A 9,720-nucleotide genomic window follows, 5' to 3' on the forward strand; every position below is an offset into this window, starting at 1 on the left:
TTTTTTTTTTTTTAAATCTCACTCTCTGTCTGTTTTCTGTCTCTCTCTTTGTCTCTCAGTGTTTCTCTCTCAGTTTCATCACACTCTCTTGGTTTTTCTCTCTCTCTGTCTGCCTCTCTGGCATCATTTGGTTGGTTCTTATCTATTCTCACCACTGGTGTTGGGGGAAGATAAGCATGCATTTGCATGTTTAATGAACCAAACACCCCTGATTCCCCTCAGCATGAGGACACACACATACACATGGGTGCACAGAAATATACATTAACATGCACACACACACACATCCGCTGTTGGCCTTGAAGGCCTCAGTCTCCTTGCCACTGACACAGAGTCACAAGCTGCTGTCTCCTACAAGAGTATCAACCCGGTCTCAGGGCAGTTTGTGAAATGGTCACGTTATTTTGATCTGTTGATTCGCCAACAGGGACAAATTTGCCCTGGTGGTCACCACAAAATGGGAACGTGACCATTTCACAAACTGCCATGAGACTGGGCTGCAGCAGCTTGCTTTGGGGGACAACAACGGCCGTCGGGACATGATCTGCGGTTTTTGGGGGACGCAACAAAGGGGAAATGAAAAGTCACACGCTGACGACAACAATGGGACGGACGGCCACACGTGGGACGCGTTACAACAACGGAACGGATGTGGTCAGAAAGAACAACAGGGAAAAGAACCGTCACATGCAGGAGACGGCGACAACAACGGGACGGTTGTGGTTAGGAGAAGAAGAGCGCGGAAAGGAACTGCCACATGCTGGACGCAATCCCCAGTCTCTGGGATGAATGTTTGAACCATCCACCACTCCAACCAACCTCCATATGCGGCTTTTTAATACTGCTCGCTACCGTAATAGTTCTGTTATCATGAAAGATACTTTCCATTAAAATACATTAGTTTAAAATCTGTCCTCACCACCATGTGTCCCTGTACACAAAACAATTGATTAAATAACGTCACCATTTCACAACTGCCATGAGACTGGGCTGGGAGTAAGCACATACATCTGTTCGCTGTCACATCTACAGCTGGAATGACAAAGGGACCTCGTTTCAAAATAGAAAGGAACTGATTCAACATGTTGGAAAGAAACAACCAAATCTTAAATCAAGTTGGAATTTGATTTGATCCTTAACATCATGGCCAATGTATGAAATAACAGGACGTCACATGCTGACATGGATACCCAAGGAAGCTTGAGAGGCCACTCTGTCATTAGAATACAAGACAATCTCACCGCGCAAAATACAGACATCTGCATATTTTGACAACATAAATAAGAAACCATCAGTTCCACAATTACACAGACTGTTAACAAATCAAAATATTGTTATGTTAAAATAAGGAAGACATTATAAATGATCTAAGGAGGGCCCATAGACTGTTAATATTAATGGACAGAGCATGTGTGACATCACCCATTGGTTTGTGAAGATCTGCTTTTAGTCGTTGAGTTTGCCGTTAAGGGCGAAGCCATCCTGGTTGCGGATGTGACGAGTTTTGATGAAATGGAGGAGTGAGGGAGGAGCCCTTACACTCTACGTTACGTTACACACTTTAACTGGCATTCACATCATAGCCACGCCCTAACACCCCCTGCTTTATTGCTGATTTTAAAATCAACAAGACCATCATTCAAAAAATGAACATCATTCTACGTGGAAGAAGACTTCAATCTCGTGTTTGAGACCACAAACTCATGTGGAAAATGTTTACTGAGGTAATAAATGAAGTGAGAATTGGGTCACTTTCGTATAGAAATCTACAGAAACCGACCTCCTTTTGCAACCGCACGTATTGACCCCTGCTGGAATAGATAAATAGAATGCAGATTTAAGGCACTTCCACATTTGCAGCACTTTGCCGACCCAGATGCTTTGTCCATTATTATTAACAGTCTATAGGAGGACCTGGCAGGCACTGTGTTCAACACAATGCATGCAGCTTCCCATTAAAATGAAAACCTGATATGTGCAAATTCAAGTAGAACCCCATTCGGTTTTATCATGTTAAGATTGTTTCTGTATGCTAGACTTTTAGGAATGGCAGAGCATCCACTGTTCTGCCTAGTGTTTAAGAGAAAAGCCATCAACTGGACAAGCAATATTTAGCCCTTTGTATCCTTGGCATACATTGGCTGTACTTAAGCGTCCCTGAGCAACAATCAATCCCTAACTCCCTGCCCACACTTGAGTGTTGTTCTTTAGCTGACTCTGGCCTGTGACTTCCTCGTTGAGAATGCTGAGATAAAAGGTGCATTTTTCAATCAGCAACATCATTTGTAATTAAGTTGACTCTGGCCTGTGACTTCCTTGTTGAGAATGCTGAGATGAAAGTTGCGTTTTTCAATCAGCAACATCATTTGTAATTGTATTTAGTCTGAATGCCTTTAACTGAACTATATACACATTTAAATAACAGCTAACCTAAAATGCTATCAAGTCATTTTCAGAATTTTCAGAAATAACAAAGCGAAAGGTAGGGTTTCTCCATACAGGGAAATGTGTCATGGGTAGAAGAAAATGTACTCACCAAAATGTAAAAAGCCAAGATGTAATTTGAGAGCAAAGACAGATAGATAGAGGGAGAGATGAAACAACACAGAGAGAGGCAGACAGAAAGATAGACAGTGGGGACGACAGCGGTGTGAGAGATGTCGCCACCTGCCACCATTTTTCTCCTCTGCTCTTGGAAATGCATCATCCGTCATTAGGGGGAGCATGACTTGCAGTATCATCATCACTCACATGGACATACACATACACAGGCCCAAACACAAGGCGTATTTTAAGGTATAATGCAGCGGCCTATAATTTGAGCTCTCTCTATGCAGCATTTTGCTGAGCTTATAAAACCGCCTGCAGCTAATGGTGTGATGGATCCCTCTATTATCACCCAACGCAGGATTCAAGAAGGGGGTATAGTGAGATAAAGGAATGTAATTGGATAGTATTTTAGCTGTTGCAAAAACAGGAAGGTGGTCAGGGATAGAAAGACAGCACGAACAGCTGTAAAATCATAACTGCATGATGAAGTCTAAAAGCTGTCCGAATGTGATGAACCTGTCCAATACATTAAATCCAACATAAAACAGAAATCACCTCTGAGTGTAATGCATGTCTGTAAACTCATTTCATGCTAATGTGATGCAATAATGTAGTGCAAAAATGATTAGAAATATCTCAAGTTCTTACAGTAAAGCATGATGACATGTTTAAAGAAACATTAATTCAAAACACACTTTAATTGGGTCATGAAAAAGGACATAGAGGCCAACTTTAAGCACAGAACAAACTTTAAAAAGAAAACACAAAGAAACTTAGGAAGCCACACTAGCAGAACACTGATTAGAAAATTGCCTATTCTATTGGTAGTTACCGTGGATAAAATCAATACACAATTATTTCAGTTTACTTTTGCCAAAAACGTGATTTCCACATATCCTTCCTTATGGGACAGTGTCCGACCTAAATGTAATTCTTGAGTATAACAATAGGCTATGAGAGCTGTAGAATGTGCCGTTGTAACGCTAATAATAAATGGTAGGCATTGGCAGAGCATTGATTGGTAAGATAAATACAGTAATAATAAAATTTACATGATTAGCATTTTTTTGGCAAGCATTCCTCTGCCTCCTGCCGGATTTGCAGCAGCAAGTGTTGCTTTTTGCTGTAATCGTTTTTTATGCTATTCATAATGATATATCATAAGTTGTTCCTCTTGACTAAAGTAGGCAGTCCATGATCCAGTCATTTGGTGTGGTAGAAGATTAAAATGATGCATCAAACGCCTCCTTTTATAAATGTATAAAATGTACACATATAGACAGCTGATAACCACTGTCACGATACCCCTTATCTCTGGCTGGGGTTTTGGGTGTTGTTCGAACCAGCCTTTGTAGTACGCCTATGTAACATTGTTATTGTAAGCATGTTATCATTCTGAAGGAAGCCTTTAGCAGCTCAAAGCTAAGTACAGGCTCACAGAGCTGCTAGCATGGATGTAGACTCATAAGCTGTTTTCTTAAGTGAACTCCAGACAATGTCCACAGAATCAGGTCCAGGTACTTTCCCAAGTTGCCCTTACACACATGCAACACACAACAAGAGATTGTCCATTTCAGAAGCGTTCTCACATTCTAAACCAATAGTTTGGTTTAGGTGAGGGGGTGACATCTGGGTAGAGCGTGCAGGAAGTAGGAAATTATGTAATTTGGTAACAACAGAGTCTCTTGCCGTTCCTTGGATCTGTCCTCTACCCACAGAAGTTCCTAAAAATCATTGTCTCTACAGGCAACTGTTTTTCTTTTTATTGATTTGACTCAGCAGTATGATACACTGCCTCTTCATGTATATTGTGTTATTACCAGATCACTTTTGCAAATCTTTTGTCTTACTAACCCGTCACTTGGCACCGTCTTTGTAATGCTTACTTAATCTGCACTTTATGTAGCTTATTATATTCTGTATTCTTGTTTATACTGAATGTGAAACTTTATGTTGTCCTGCATGCTTATGCTTTTCTTGGCCAGGTCGCCGTTGCAAATGAGAACCCGTTCTCAACTGCCTACCTGGTTAAATGAAGGTTAAATAAAATATATATTTTTTTAAAGTTATACATTTTCATGTGATGTTTCTTTTATTCCTTTTATACCATATGATAGAAACTTCCTTAACACGCCCACACACTCGCTGGGAAATCTCTGGACAATGACATGCAGTATTCACACCACATAGGGCTCAATCGGACATTACGCAGACTTAGACTTAGACTAGGGAGCTGGCAGGGTCGGTTTAATGTCTGATCCAACGGATTCTCCCATTTGCATTTTCACACAAAGATCCACCAGGTAATATATACAGTAGATGCTTGCAGGGTTGCAGTGCATGTTTGAAAGGGGCTTAAGGCGGTGTTAAAAGACTGATGTTAAACAAAGTAAGACAAAGAAGCATTGAGAAGAAAGCAAAGTATAGAAAAGAGGAAGAGAAGAGAAGAGAAGAGAGAAGAGAAGAAAAAGTTAGAAACAATGTAATTCAATGACAGGCAAGCAGGGGACTTTTTCAAAATGTTGGCACTCGCCATGTGTCTGGGTTGTTTTAGCTGCTGTGATCAACTCTAAAGTGTGTGAAGAATAAGCCCATTCCAGTGGTGTGGATGTCTGTTCCTCAGGGTTGGACAAACTTATATTGTATTTGCCCCTGAGAGAAGTCTTGGGTGCAGAGTGAAGAATTGTGTGTGTGTGTGTGTGTGTGTGTGTGTGTGTGTGTGTGTGTGTGTGTGAGTGTGTTGGTACACGCTGCACAAACAGTTGCACTGGTCCCTGCTGGTGTGGAACTAAATGTCACAGCTTGATTAGAGTAAATAGTCCTATATGGGCTATGTGACTGGGCACCAACGCACAGCAGGGCAAGCATGTGTCTGTGGTGACTCACTGCTTTTGTTCAATTTATATTTCTCTCTCTCTCTCTCTCCACATAGACAACACACACTCGCGCTTGGATCTCAGGCTTTAACTTTCTCTGACCTACCCGAGGGGTCTTTGGGCAGATGTGAAAGTCCTAACACCACAAACAGAGAACTGTTACTACCTAAGGACATGAAACTTACACCTCTCTAACACACACACACACACACACACGTCTCTTCTTAATCTGTATCTTTGTGTATCTGTAACTTGTTGACTTGGCACTGGCGTTAGGTTCACCCTACATCTGCAGAATATACAACAAGGAAAGAAACAGCTGAATAATAGCAATGTTGGCACACACATACACACACTACCAATGTCCTTGTACCAGCATTTCCTTTGTTGGTTGGAGCCTCCATGACCGCAGAATATCAGAGGGGGTAAAGTGTATTCATCAAGACAAGACAGCATCTGGCACTCTTTTACATTCTATATACAAACATGCATGCATTTGAGGTGGAAAATGGGGCCACGATCACCAATACTTCTTATTTATTTCACTGTTAGTGCAGAAATATAAATATTAGTCACATTGTATGAAGTGATTGTATAATTTTGTTCTTTCTTTTTCTCTGCATTGGAATTCTTTAGTTGCATTAACCATCAAGAGCATTATGAAAATCTGTGACGCCTGAAGCAAGGATCTGTCCGTCTACAAAATAGACGTAATCCACATGCTTCAACCCGTGAGCATCGTAGATACATGACAGCAGGATACATAAATGATATCGCCGAAAGAAAACGTCTGGTCAACAGAGCTATCAAAACAACACACACAGAGTGATTATCAAATTATGAAAAAAAGGTAAAGTGAGGAACTTTGGTTTGTGGAAAGAAGAGGCAAGGCAGAGATTAGTGCATGCAGATGTGTGTGCGCGCACATGCACATCACACTGTACTGCAAGTAAATGAATAAAAAAAGAAAGTTCAGTTTATTAGTACAGTGATCATACAGTGAAGTACAATATTTGTAAAACATGAGGATGAAAACTAGAGAGGGATTTTGAGATAGATGTGTCAAGCAAGAGACAGACAAACGTGAGAGAAAATGAGACAATGAGAACAAGCAAAAGGCAGAGAGAGAGAGAGAGAGAGAGAGAGAGAGAGAGAGACAAAGAAACAAATGAAAAATACTAAATCAATGAACCTATTCTGTGGCTGCCAGAAGGTAATGAAAGCTATTTATTAGCCATCTATCCCTTTCTCTGTCTCTTTCCTCCTCTTTCTCTCTCTGTCCTTTCTTTCTCTCTACGTCTTTCTGCGATGCTTTTCCCCGCCCCCAGGATTGATACTCTCATCTCTCCACACTAAACGCTAACAATTCCATTAAGCACAACAAAACACTCATTTAGAGGTTACATTTGCTTCGCTCAACTTCGCTTGTCATCTGCATACCAACTGAGGGCTGCCTGCCTCGGCTTGGATTCCTATTATCTGACATGACCTTTCTGCTTTAAAATAATTGGCGTATCATAATGGACTTGCTACTCCCCTTTTCTTTAATGACATGGCTTTACAACAACTGCACTCTGTCTCCTTTTCACTGTGCCTAATTTGTTCTAAAGCAAAACGGATAGCTGTAATATCTACATTTCCTCATCTATCATAACAAATATGCAAACATACTCCATAACACTAGCCACAAGGTATCAAGCTGGTACTATATTTGCTAGTAGCCAGTGGAATATGCCAACGACATAATTTAACTTAGCAAGTGAATCCGTAAACTTACGTGACATCTCATATGTGGCCTTGATAATCTGGAGTAATGACTCGAGTCAGGATTATCTTAGAAGCAAGCTTTACATTTTTTCATAAAAAGTTCATGGGCAGTGCTTTAATGGACACATGGCGTGTGCCATAATGCCCAGCAAGGTCAACGCAAGGCAGCCAACAGCCATGGGACCTTTAATCATCTGAATCTGTCAAGGCATTGTACGTTAATCTGCCTTACATCTCTGTGAACCAAAAATCATCTGGTGAGGCATGTGAAACAAGTTCTGTAGTTTGCTGGGGTTTGCCACAGTTTGTGTGTTAAGGATTGCACTAAAGTTGTATGGATGCTTCATTTTATAGTTTATGACAAATAATGGAATAGATGAGAGCAGCCCATGGCAGGGGTGTTTTAAAGCTAGAGCAAATCAGTTTACAAGTCATTGTACAGTTCAGGTTTTGTTTGATTTTAAGATCAACAGATTACCAACCCTAAAAATTTAACTTTTGGAATAACAACAAATGACAAACTGTAATTGTTGCTGGAGGTTTGACACCATTCTGCAATGAAATCTAAAACTCAACAACCCTGGAGTCTCCACATGCACTTATCTAAGGTTTAACCAATATATCTCTTCTTAATCTAGCTAATATACTGTACATCACAGACAAATGACACATTTGTTTTGGCATCTCCGTAATGGTGAAAAATCAATACTAATTGGAATACCTCGAACATAAATTCAATATTATTCCCCCTTTAAAAAGCACTGGATGTCTGAGCTTCAGAGCCAGCCAAGCAGAAAAGACAGCAGGAGTAAATGTTTCCCACTGGCTGCCACTTACCACTAATGTTAGAAAAATGATAAATGAGTCTCGGCATGGTGTTTAGAGTCTCCGTGCTTGTGCGTGAATGTGTATGTGTGTGTGTGTGTGTGTGCCAGTGTGCGTTTCCTTCCTGTAAAGTGTTGTGTCGCATGCCAACAGTTCACAGTGTGAACAGATGTTAGTCAGTAATGCCCTAGGTTTTCTGCACCACAGTCAGGCATTTTTTTTAGGGTCCTCAGCTCTGAGGAGGAGTCCGTGGAGATGCCTGAATTGCTTTATTGAGCGGAACACAACTAAGGACATGCAGGCTCGCAGCGGCTGCTAGGAACACACATAGACACGCATACCCAAACACAGCACTCGCTTCAAGCATGTGCAATACAAAAACCCACACCTCTGGAATAATACAACACACACAGACACACACACACAGACACACACACACACACACACACACACACACACACACAAAACAACTACAATACAAGGTACCAGGTAGCTTATGCTCGTAAGTTGGCTTTCACCCTGACAGGCTTCTAACAGAGTAATGGACCCATTGAAGAGTGAATATGGTGCCTGCAGCTTAAAGCCCACAGGAAACATTGTCTAAGAATATAGACTGTTATGACAGAAGAAACAACTTTAGTAATTTTTTAATGAAATGCCAAAAGAAAATTTCAGATCCCTGGAAACGCACTCTAAAATTGTATACTGTAAAACGCTAAGTATGTTGTCCGGCATCATGACAGACTTGTCTGGTGTATGTGTTCTTACAATTTAATTGTGTACTCTTTATTTTTGATAACAATCTGTTAAATCTTTTTTTTATGTCTATTGTCTCCCACTAAGATTTGAAAATCCTTGTGTACACCAGGCATTTTTATTCCCAATACAACTACCTTGTCTGCCTTCCTTTCTTTTTACCTTGTGCTTTATTATAACACCTATTCACTCAGAGCCAGCCGCTACACTCTATATTTAGCTGCTGCCTGTCACTGAGACCCTGATGAAGGAGAGGAAAATGAGTGGTGATGTTGAAGACCATGGGAAAGGTTAGGACTGTCTCTTTGAATAGCATCAGACTCTCTCTGATCATTCATAGTTATATTGGAGACACTAACAGTATATATATATAGTTAGGCTTGGAACAAAAACAAAAGAACCCGTTGGAATCTGCATAAAAGTTAGTGTCAATCAAATAAAAATGAAAAACAAATAAAAAAGGGCTTAGTCATGGGTGAGCTATCACGTGTGTGTATGCATGACAAATGCACATCTGACGTTTTAGTTGACATATATTGACAAATGTCAGCGCACACAGGGATGAATGGGGACTCCAGTGGCATGTAGTCAGCAGCAGATACATGCTTAGCTAATCCTACATCTATCTGAAGTGATAATCATAAGATGATGCAACTATTAGACAGCCGACTTGACAGCAGTCAAGCCATTGCTGGCACAGGCACATGCACACACAGCATTCTCACAGGCATAAAGCAAATACAGTATAGTTTAGATAAAACCCATTACTAACCAACCAGACTTTTACCATATACCGAGGACATGGAAATTTTAGGTGACGTTGCCAGCAGTGATGGATAGGGTACTAGAATGTTGTACTAAATTAAAATGTATTTTAAAAAGTAGGTCAGTTAAAATGTAAAATGTGTATGAGTAAATGCTGCTGAGTAACATTTATAAAAGGGGG

At 40.5% G+C, this 9,720-nt stretch overlaps 2 long non-coding RNA genes across 2 annotated transcripts in view; one reads left to right on the forward strand and one right to left on the reverse strand.

Annotated features, from left to right (window-relative positions):
- LOC116672126 (uncharacterized) overlaps positions 1-9,720 on the reverse strand; it is a 23,734-nt gene that overhangs the window by 8,007 nt on the left and 6,007 nt on the right. Inside the window, exon 2 of the long non-coding RNA XR_004327470.1 lies at positions 7,773-7,780. This is a non-coding gene — a long non-coding RNA (uncharacterized LOC116672126). The remainder of the gene's footprint in view (positions 1-7,772; positions 7,781-9,720) is intronic.
- LOC116672130 (uncharacterized) overlaps positions 1-9,720 on the forward strand; it is a 19,638-nt gene that overhangs the window by 3,089 nt on the left and 6,829 nt on the right. Inside the window, exon 2 of the long non-coding RNA XR_004327474.1 lies at positions 1,451-1,452. This is a non-coding gene — a long non-coding RNA (uncharacterized LOC116672130). The remainder of the gene's footprint in view (positions 1-1,450; positions 1,453-9,720) is intronic.

The sequence above is a fragment of the Etheostoma spectabile genome, chromosome 22 (genome assembly GCF_008692095.1).
Source record: "Etheostoma spectabile isolate EspeVRDwgs_2016 chromosome 22, UIUC_Espe_1.0, whole genome shotgun sequence".
Lineage (NCBI taxonomy): Eukaryota > Metazoa > Chordata > Actinopteri > Perciformes > Percidae > Etheostoma > Etheostoma spectabile.